The sequence below is a fragment of the Pogoniulus pusillus genome, chromosome 17 (genome assembly GCF_015220805.1).
Source record: "Pogoniulus pusillus isolate bPogPus1 chromosome 17, bPogPus1.pri, whole genome shotgun sequence".
Taxonomy (NCBI): Eukaryota; Metazoa; Chordata; class Aves; order Piciformes; family Lybiidae; genus Pogoniulus; species Pogoniulus pusillus.
The window spans coordinates 16,147,630-16,157,493 of NC_087280.1; the positions used below are offsets into that span (position 1 = coordinate 16,147,630).

Sequence of the window (9,864 nt, forward strand, 5' to 3'; positions counted from 1 at the left end):
CCTGTTTTAGCAGGGGGTTGGACTAGATGACTCCCAGAGGTCCCTTTCAAGCCCTATCACACTGGAACTCTAGGGTTCTCCAGAGGAGAAGCACATTGTGTGGATGATCACAGCACAATCCAGCTGGTTGATGTCCTTCTCTTTAAGTGTTGGGTGCATACTCAGTCCTGCCAGTTTAGTAAATAAGGATCCACCACGCTCATAAAACTTCAGCACAGCCAAGCATGATGGTGCCATCTGCTCCTCGTTTGGAGAGACATTGCTTAATGGCAGTTGGTGGCAGCGAGGCACCACGCTCATTATTAACTCAAGGGGTGCCATGGCTGTGGAAGGCACACTCTGAGAAGGTTTCTCCCTCCACGCTCCGTCTTGGTGGCTGTGGTGGTCATGCAGCCACTCTTTAAACGGAACATTTCAGCAGGGAGAAGGTGGGGCTGGAGTCAGAAGTGAGGGCTGGGGCTAAGACATCCAGACAGAAAGATTGATTGTGATTGTGTCCGATAGCCCTCAGCTCACCCGCCATCATAATTACCCCAAATCACTATTTAATGGTTTTCACATCAGCTTTGACAGTAGGTTATTTTGGTAATCTTTATTTAAAATAAACTCTCTCTTTTTTTTTCCTTCCCCCCTCCCAGTCTCCTTGCTGAAACCCTTCTCCGTGTCCTTTTGTGCTCAGAGCGGTAGGAAATCAGTTTGCCTTCTTTATCCCCAGACTCCTGCGTCATTTTGCTATTAGCGCAGCATTAGGAAATAAGTAGCTCCCCCAAAAGGGCTTCTGGGTGAACAAACCTTCTGCTGAGACTAAAATGAAGCGTGGCCTTTTCCCAGCAGTGTCCGTGTGTGGCAGTCTGTCATTCCTAACGCTGCCCCGTCACAGTGGCAGGAAGACCTGGGCTCGAAATCCCCTCCCTCTGGCTTTGGCGAAGCAAGGCTTTTATAGAATCATGGGATGATCTGGGTGGGAAGGGGCCTTTCAAGCTCATCTAATCTAGTCTAATTTTCTGAGCTCAGCATTGCCTGTGGCCACCAAAAAGCTACCCCAGCTGCTTGGGATGATGTGGGCAATGCAGGGGAGAGCAGCTGATGTAGATGTAAATGATTTTCTCCATGTTAGTTAACAAATTAATTCAAGCTCGGTGGTGAAACACAGCCTGGGATTGCTCCAGCAGAAGGAGGATGGTACTGAAGGCTGCAGAGGTAAGTGCAAAACATACACCTATATTTTGTTGCTCCTTGTTTTCATTGAATCACAGGATGGTGAGGAGTGGAAGGGACCTCTGGAGATCAAGCCCAGCCCCCCTGCCAAAGCAGGATCACCTGTGGCAGGCCACACAGGAGTGCATCCAGAGAGGTCTTGAAAGTCTCCAGAGAAGGAGACTCCACAACCTCTCTGGGTGGACTGTTCCAGCGCTCCAGCACCCTTACAGTGAATAGGTTTTTTCTCGTGTTGAGGTGAAACTTCCTGTGTTCCAGGTTGTATCCATGATGCCTAATCCTATCACAGGGCACCATTGCAAAGGCCCAGACCCCTTCTGCTTGACACCTACTCTTCAGATACTTGTAAACATTAATAAGGTCCCCTTTCAGTCTTCTCTTCTGCAGCCTAAACAGTCCCAGATCTCTCAGTCTGTCCTCATAAGAGAGACGTTCCAGTCCCTTCACCATCCTCATAGCCCCCACTGGACTCCCTCTAAATTTTGGCTACATTTGCCTCTTGGCTCCTCCAACAAGTCCCTGCTACTATACCAGACCACATCTCCGTTACCTCCAACACATCAATCCACATCATCAGCAAACCTACTACGAAACGCTAGAGTGGAGAGAGCAGAGAGCCAAACCCACCCCCTCCCACTCGGAGGAAGTTACCTAATGAAGTCCTGTGACCCAGCCCTCTCCCTTATTGTCCCACATAACCCTCTCCCGTGTTGTTTAAACAATCCCCTGTCAAAACCTGATGGTTCTGGGACAGAAATGACCTTGGGGAGACACGCGGCTGGAAAGCGCGGCTGGCGCAGTGTCTGCAATTAAGGCTCCCGTTCCCAGAGAGAGACAATGATGAATCTCTGCGAGCCGGGCGTGGTGGGCAGGCCTAGCTCGGCCAACCCAGTCACACTTGTCACCCACACTTCGAGCTGTATCAACAAGCCGGATGGACTAATGAGCCCAGCTTCAACAGAAAATGACCTCATATGGGGCAGGACCCCGGCCATGAATTTGCTCTTTGTTGTTGCAGCCGCCTCCCTCCGACACGGCGGACTCGCGGCGTAATCCCCTGGTATCCCCTTGCTCTTATGTGTGGTTTCTGCTGAGGAGAACTGGGCTTTGTTTGTGCAGCAAAGGGCAAGTTTAAATTGCTGGGCTGCTCTATTAACAATTTATCCAGCCAGATGGGAAAAAAAAAAAAAAAAGGAGGGTTTTCCCACCTGTATGGAAATGTGTGGGACATATGCAGCTCTTTCTTTTCAAGCTGCTCATTTATCACTTCTCAGGGCCTTGGGTAATTAATTAGGAGGGCTTTTTCCTAACTAAACACTGCTGATGGTTCTCTGTGCACGCTTATCAAGAGTGGCTGAGCAGAGAAATTGTAGAATCATAGAAAGGTTTGGGTTGCAAGGCACCTTAAAGATCATCCAGTTCCAACCCCACTACCATGGGCAGGGGCACCTTCCACTAGACCAGGCTGCTCCAGGCCCTGTCCATCTGACATAATTGTGCTGGGTTAGAAAGTGTCTGATCTGCAAACGAGGCACAGGGTTTGTTTGTGTTTCGTGTTAATGTGGCCCTCAGACATTTGTCACTCCACTGTGCATTATTGCACATGCCTGACACGATGCATCTGAGCTGCAGAAACCTCATCACGGCTGCTGGGTCACCCTCTGTAGACTTCTTTGAGCCAGCTGACTTCATATCATTAAAGTCAATAGGGTAATGTAAAGAGATAAGGTTTCAGTCAACGTATTTGTCCTCAGCCCTAATGAAAACACAGTGGTGCTACATTTATAGCTCCAGAAACCACAGTCTCAAATTCTATATGCCCTGGAGAGACCTTATCTGCAACCCAGGAAGCAGAGATAGAAATCACATTTAGAGATTAACTTCCCCTTGTGCAGGATCTCAGGCGGCTGTTGAGTTTTCGGCTCAGCCCAAGGCCATTGGTGCTCCATGGCCATGGGGGGATCATACCCAAGAGGCTATTTTAAGATCGTGGTGGCTCTGCCATCAGCCTCCACAGCAAAGCCCTGGGCAAAGAATCATAGAATTGTTTTGGTTGAGCTATATGAAGCTCAGTTGTTAACTACATGAAGCTCAATTGTTAATGCAGCACTGCCAGGTCACCACTGAGCTGTGTACCTCAGCACCGCATTTACGCAGCTTCTAAACCCTTCCAGGGATGGGGGCTCTGGCACTGACCTGGGCAGCCTGTTAAGCCTGAGCTTAACAACCCTTTGGGGGAAGAAATAATTTCTCATGTCCAACCTAGACTTCCCCTGGCACAACTTGAGGCTGCTTCCTCTTGTTCTATTATATGCTCCTTGGGAGAAGAAACTGACCCTCACACTCTGATTCCCAGGAGCACTCATGGGCATTTGGGCTATCAGCCTTACATGCTGCACTGCAGAAAGATGTGTTTCTGGGGATGGGGACATCATCTGAGATGGAGCTGGAGCACTTCTGGTGCTTTGAGGTTGTCCACCCTCACGTGAGCGTTCCTGGTCTCCAGATACACTTGTGTTCTCATCTTACTCATTGGTCCTGAAAGGCCACCAGAAGTTCTCCTTGGAGCCTTTTCTTCTACAGGCTGAACAATCCCAAGTCTTTCAGCTTGTCCTCACAGCAGAGGGCTTCCAGCCCTCAGATCATTGTTGTGGCCCCTTCTGGTCCCATTCCAACAAGTTCACATCCTTCTGGTGCTGAAGGCTCCAGAGCTGATCATAGTACACTTGGCTCTGAGAGCACCCAGGAGCGCTTTGGACGAATCCTCCGCTCACACATCTGCATTCCCTCAATATTCCCACTGTAGCCCATATCTGGAGGCTCCAAGGCAGCATAGGGGCTGGAATAAACTCCACACTCCTTTTCCCCCTTGGCTTCAAACTGGGAGCAATCACAGTGGCTGCCATCACCTGTTACCAAGATCAGACAGCCTGGCTGATGGACCCACACAGCCAAGGATCAATTCCTCCAGCTCACATGGAGCCCCATGCTGAGGGTGCCGCAGAGCGTGGAGTGGTTTCCACCACTCACTTGGCCATGTGGAGAGGCTGTCGAGGTAGCAAAAAAATGAGAACTGGTGAGTTGGATGGAGCATTCCTGCTGTGACTTGGTTTGGCTTTCAAGCTTGACAGCTTCTTGTATTTCCATGAGGTTGGCAGAGCTTGTGCTGTGACCTGATCTCTAGCTCGGCAGGAGATACAGGATTCACTCCCCATCACCCATCACGAACCAGGGGTGCCTTTTCCCACTTTCTTATTTTCTCTGGTTCACAAGGGGTCAGTTTGTCTACAACTGAAAATTCAAGCATCAAAAGCCCCAAATTCAGGTTTTCAAAGCTTTACAGAAGCAAAGTGTTCCAGCTGAAATATGAAGGTTGCTGAGTGTAGCACAATGAAAATGCAGGTGCCCCATGCCATAGCATGAACCAGAGAATCCCAGCGTGGTGGGGGTTGGAAGTGACCTCTGGAGACCATCTAGTCCAACCTCCCTGTCAAAGCAGGGTGACCCATAGCAGTTTGCCCAGGATCACAATATTAAGGCAGATTTGGAATCTCTTCAGAGAAGTAAACTCCACAGCCTCTCTGGGAAGCCTCCTCCAGGGCTCCATCTCTCTCACATCAAAGAAGTTTCTCCTCCTGTTCAGATGGAACTTTCTGGGTTCCAGTTTGTGCCTGTTGCCCATTGTTCTGTCACTGAGAAGATTTTTGCCTCTTGTCCCCCACCTTTTAGCTATTGATCAGCATTGGGAAGGTCCCCTCTCGGTCTGCTCTTCTCCAGGCTAAACTCTCCCAGGTCTCTCACTTTCCTCCTCAGAGAGAGGACAGATCTCATGAGCAGGCTGCATCCAGCCTGCACCCCACTCACAGGCAGGAGTGCATTGCTGGAGGCATGACTGCTCCCTTTCCTTCAGTAAATATGACCGAACCCAAAGTCACAGCAGTGGTCACTTCTCTGTGCCATCTCTTTGCAGCTCCGGCTTCCAAGGCAGAGAAATTTAGGGACAGCTGGGACACATTTTTCCACAATCAGAGGCACTGATGGAGCGTGGCTTCCTACACCTTGTCCCCTGACTCCTCGCTGCGGGTTGACTTCCTTCTGCTGGGCCCCAGCATCTCTTTGCGCTCTCTATCCAGCAACCCCGCGAGACTCCAGCCCCAATTTGGTTTAAATCAGCCGTAAGTTCAGAAGTCACCAGAGGAGGCTTCACAGACACGTGTGGCTGCAAATTGTCCATTTCCTTGGGATAAAGAGCTTAAAGGAAAACCCCCCCAGTATTTTCTTTCTGCTTGCTCATGAGCTGCTTTGGGCTGTGGGATATTGAGGCTTGTAGTGGATGTGCTGACATCTAAAGGCAGCTGCCAACATCTGAGCTGCTTTTACCTCGGTCCTCTATGTCCTTTGGGGAAAAGCAATAGCCAGGAGTGAATATGGACCTCAGATGGGTGACCATCTTAACCTCATCTTGAACACTGCGTTCAGTTTTGGGCTCCCCAGTTTAAGAGGGACAGGGATCTCTTGAAGAGGGTCCAGCAGAAGGCTATGAGGATGGTTAGGGGACTGGAGGGCATGGCTTATGATGAGAGACTGAGGGACCTGGGGCTGTTTAGTCTGGAGAAGACTGAGAGGGGATTTAATAAATCTTTATAAACACCTGAGGGCTGGGGGGTCAGGAGGGCAGGGACAGGCTCTGCTCACCTGCTCCCTGGGATAGGACAAGGGGCAATTCTGCAGCACAGGAGGTTCCACCTCAACACAAGGGGGGACTTCTTTACCGTAAGCGTCACAGAGCACTGGCACAGGCTCCCCAGAGCTCTCCTTCTCTGGAGACTTTCAAGGCCTGTCTGGATGCATTCCTCTGTGGTCTGTGCTAGATTGTATGGTCCTGCTCTGGCAGGGGCATTGGACTTGATCTCCTCGGGTCCCTTCCAACCCCTAACAACCTGTGATCCTGTGACCACAGTGGTTGGTGCTGGATTGGGATGTCTGGTGCCAAAATCAGAGGCAGAGGTGTTCCTAAGCTAAGTTCTTTACTCTGAGAGTGGTGTAAAGCTGAAACAGGTTGCCCAGGGAGGCCTCATCCCTGGTGACATTCAAGGTTAGGCTTGATGGAGCTCAGAGGTACCTGCCCTACTTGGGGATGTTCCTGCTTACTGAAAGAAGGTTGAATGAGCTGACTCTTAGAGGTCACTTCAGGCCAAACCAGTCTGTGATTCTACAGTTCTACATACTTTGGAAAAAGCAATTTCTAGAGCTGGCATGCTGCTCAACCTCTTAAAGCAAAACATCATCATGGCCTGTAATCAGAAGTACAGAGCAGTCAGGCTGAGCTCAAAGCTCTCCCTATCACTCATGGAGGCATCTGGGCTGAGGACACCATTGTGTCCAGCACCAGAGAGCCCACAGAGCTGTTTCCTGACAGATAAAGAAGCAATAATTTGAATCCATTCACTTTATCACTAATTAGCACTTCCAGGACTGAGTGTGGGGCTCTTATCAGCTTAATCATCTGGGACTGTGATTAGAGCATGACTGGATGGAAAACATCTTTCCAATGCCTTTAATGAACTTTCACACCATGTTCTTCTTTCTTTCTTTCTTTCTTTCTTTCTTTCTTTCTTTCTTTCTTTCTTTCTTTCTTTCTTTCTTTCTTTCTTTCTTTCTTTCTTTCTTTCTTTCTTTCTTTCTTTCTTTCTTTCTTTCTTTCTTTCTTTCTTTCTTTCTTTCTTTCTTTCTTTCTTTCTTTCTTTCTTTCTTTCTTTCTTTCTTTCTTTCTTTCTTTCTTTCTTTCTTTCTTTCTTTCTTTCTTTCTTTCTTTCTTTCTTTCTTTCTTTCTTTCTTTCTTTCTTTCTTTCTTTCTTTTCTTAAAAGCACTAAAAAGGTGATGGGAGAGTTTCCAGTGCACTAGAGGTGATGCTGGTTCACAAAGTATCATGAGGAGATGCATTTCCTCAGCCAAGCACCCAAAGGTGCTACTGGCACCCTCCTGTGTTGCATTGCTGCTGCATCTCTCCATGATCTTGGTCATTTCAATGGACAAGGTGGATTGGACTTCATGAGATGAACCAGAGTAAAACAGCACTCGTCTGATGAAAATATCTTGAATATTTAACTAAAAGCTGGAATATTTAGCCAGTGGAGCCCTTTCTGCATTCAAGGGTTATTTAAGCAGGCTTGGAACCAGAAAATGTTGGGTCTTTGCCAGCTCCTGCTCGGCTGTGAAACTTCTCAGCATTTAGCCCCACATCATCATAGTAGGAAGGGAGGACTTTTGGTGCTGGAAAATGCTGGGAAGGTCCCTGTGTGCACCAGGGCTGGAGCCCCACCAGAGCCACAGAAAACAGGAATGGAGTGATATGCTAAGCTTAGAAAACAAACTCAGAAGAAATTTAACCTGTAGTAGTTTGATAAAGATTTGGAGTTCGTTGATCCTCCATCCTTGCCTTGTCAGAGAAGTCCCATGGAGAGCAGGAGAAAATGACAACAACCAAGGGAGTTGCCATCCCTGGAGGTGTTCAAGAAAAGACTGGATGAGGCACTTAGTGCCATGGTCTAGTTGATTGGACAGGGCTGGGTGATAGGTTGGACTGGATGAGCTTGGAGCTCTATTCCAACCTGGTTGATTCTATGATTCTATGAAACAAGACATGGAGGAGTCAATGAAGAAACATAACTTTTGCACAACAAACACTCCATTGATGGACTGCTGAACTCCACACAGCAGCCCAGGTTCTCCAACACAACCAAGAGCTCAGTGCCTGCCATGCTTGCTTGGGAGTGATGGCTTTTGGACCAGAAAACGAGTTTGTTGCTCACCTCCCACAGAGGTTGTCTGTGTGATGATACCACCACCAGTAGGTCTGGTAGGAGACTGCTTGCACTGAGCATCAACTCCAGTTCCATTGCACCTGAGGTCCTGTTTTTGGACAGTTTAGTCTATCTGGAGGAGAGCTGGTAAGATACTACTGGCATCAATTACAAACTCAAGTATCCTCACACCTAAAGTTCTGATTTTGGTCAGTCCAGTCTATCTGGAGCCTATAAGGCACAAGCTACTCCCATCAGGCAACTGAAGGGTTAAAAGAAGGAGAAAGCCTTTGAAGCAAAATTGCTGATGGGCTTGAAGGAATCCTTTGAGGATGGAAGACAGAAACCAGTTCCTATAAAAATGTTTTTCAATATATTTTACAGACTGAGCCCGTTTATACAAGCACCAAAGCTGCCGTGTGGGATGAAAGCCTCTGTCTAGCTGGTCCAGCATCCTGTCTCCAAGAGCAGCCAACGCCGGATGCTGCAGAGGAAGGTATAAAAACAATGGAGTAGTCAGACAGGGGATAATCCAGCCTCTTTCATCCAGACCTCTAAGAAAGATTAGTTTATATCCAGCAACCCAAGATGAAATGTACTTTAATAGTTTGCCTGGTTTTCTTTCCTGACAGATCTCTGTATTCCTGCCACGGCATTTTCCATTCCCATTTCGGAATCATGACTCGGGGGGTCACAAAGTAACGATTCACTGTTTGATTTTTGGGGGGGAAGCCTGGCAGTTCTGGTGCAAAGGGTGGAAGAAATGTTTGCCTGCAGGAGTCTGATGGGTGACGCTGTGGGTTTTAACCCGGATAAAAATAGGAACTGGTTAGTTTCCAAAAGGGAAAAATAAACTGCTAAGTTTCCACTGACTTGGAGTTGCAAAAATGCGTCTTGGATTTTGGAGCACTTGGTAAAATATTGTGGTTTAGGCTCGGTAAATAGCAGAGAGCATTGGTTTAGAAATAGCAGTGTAAATACACAGCTTAATGGGGTGGTTTGTTCCAGGTTCTTTTTTGGGTTGTAGACTCACCAACTTGTTTTAGTTTACGTCCAGCTTGTGTTGCAGTTTTAAGGGCAGCCCGGGGCTGATGATGCACTTCAGATGCTCACCTGCCACCCAAAAATGAGCACCATTGATCCATATAAAAAGATATATCAAAGAGGATGCAAATGAACACCCCAGAACCAAAATCAACCCAAACTAAGCACAATGTTGTAATTATAAAAGGGTCAAAGTGTGAGTCTTTGAACATCATCTTGACTACAGACCTCTGCCAACACCAGGAGCCTCACTCCCACTGCTGTGGTCAGACAGATTAGGGAAGCTCCCTGAAGAAAAGCACAGGGGAAAAATAAACAAGAAGAGTTTGGGGTCATCTCTTCTGGCAGCCCTGTCATGCAGCTCTGAGGGCTCTGTTACCAGAAAGTTTTTGTATTAAAGTCTAAGATCCAATCTCAGAACCAAATTGCCCTCCAACAAGTGCTGGATGGTGCACAGGGACACTTTCCACTAGACTAGGCTGCTCGGGACCCCATCCAATCTGGCCTTGAACACCTCCAGGGAGGGAGCATCCACAACCTCCCTGGGCAACCTGTGCCACTGTCTCACCACCCTCACTGTAAGGAATTTATTCCTAACATCCAGTCTAAATCTCCCCTCTTCCAGCTTAAAGCTATTCCCTCTTATCCCATCACTACAATGCTGGATATGCTTAGACTACTGGGTGATGCCCACTTCAAGGGTGCCCACCTGAAGCCTACAGCTTCAGAGACCTACCTGCTGCCAAGGACTCTTCTTTGCCACCAGCTGCAAACTCCACACCAATGCAACCTTCCCTC

At 48.1% G+C, this 9,864-nt stretch overlaps 1 long non-coding RNA gene across 1 annotated transcript; it reads left to right on the forward strand.

Moving 5' to 3' along the window:
• The first annotated feature begins 1,142 nt into the window (after window positions 1–1,142).
• On the forward strand, window positions 1,143–8,894 carry LOC135182715 (uncharacterized). Its single transcript, XR_010305281.1, has 3 exons — window positions 1,143–1,200; window positions 8,407–8,518; window positions 8,655–8,894. It is a non-coding gene; the product is annotated as an uncharacterized LOC135182715 (long non-coding RNA).
• The last annotated feature ends 970 nt before the right edge of the window (window positions 8,895–9,864 follow it).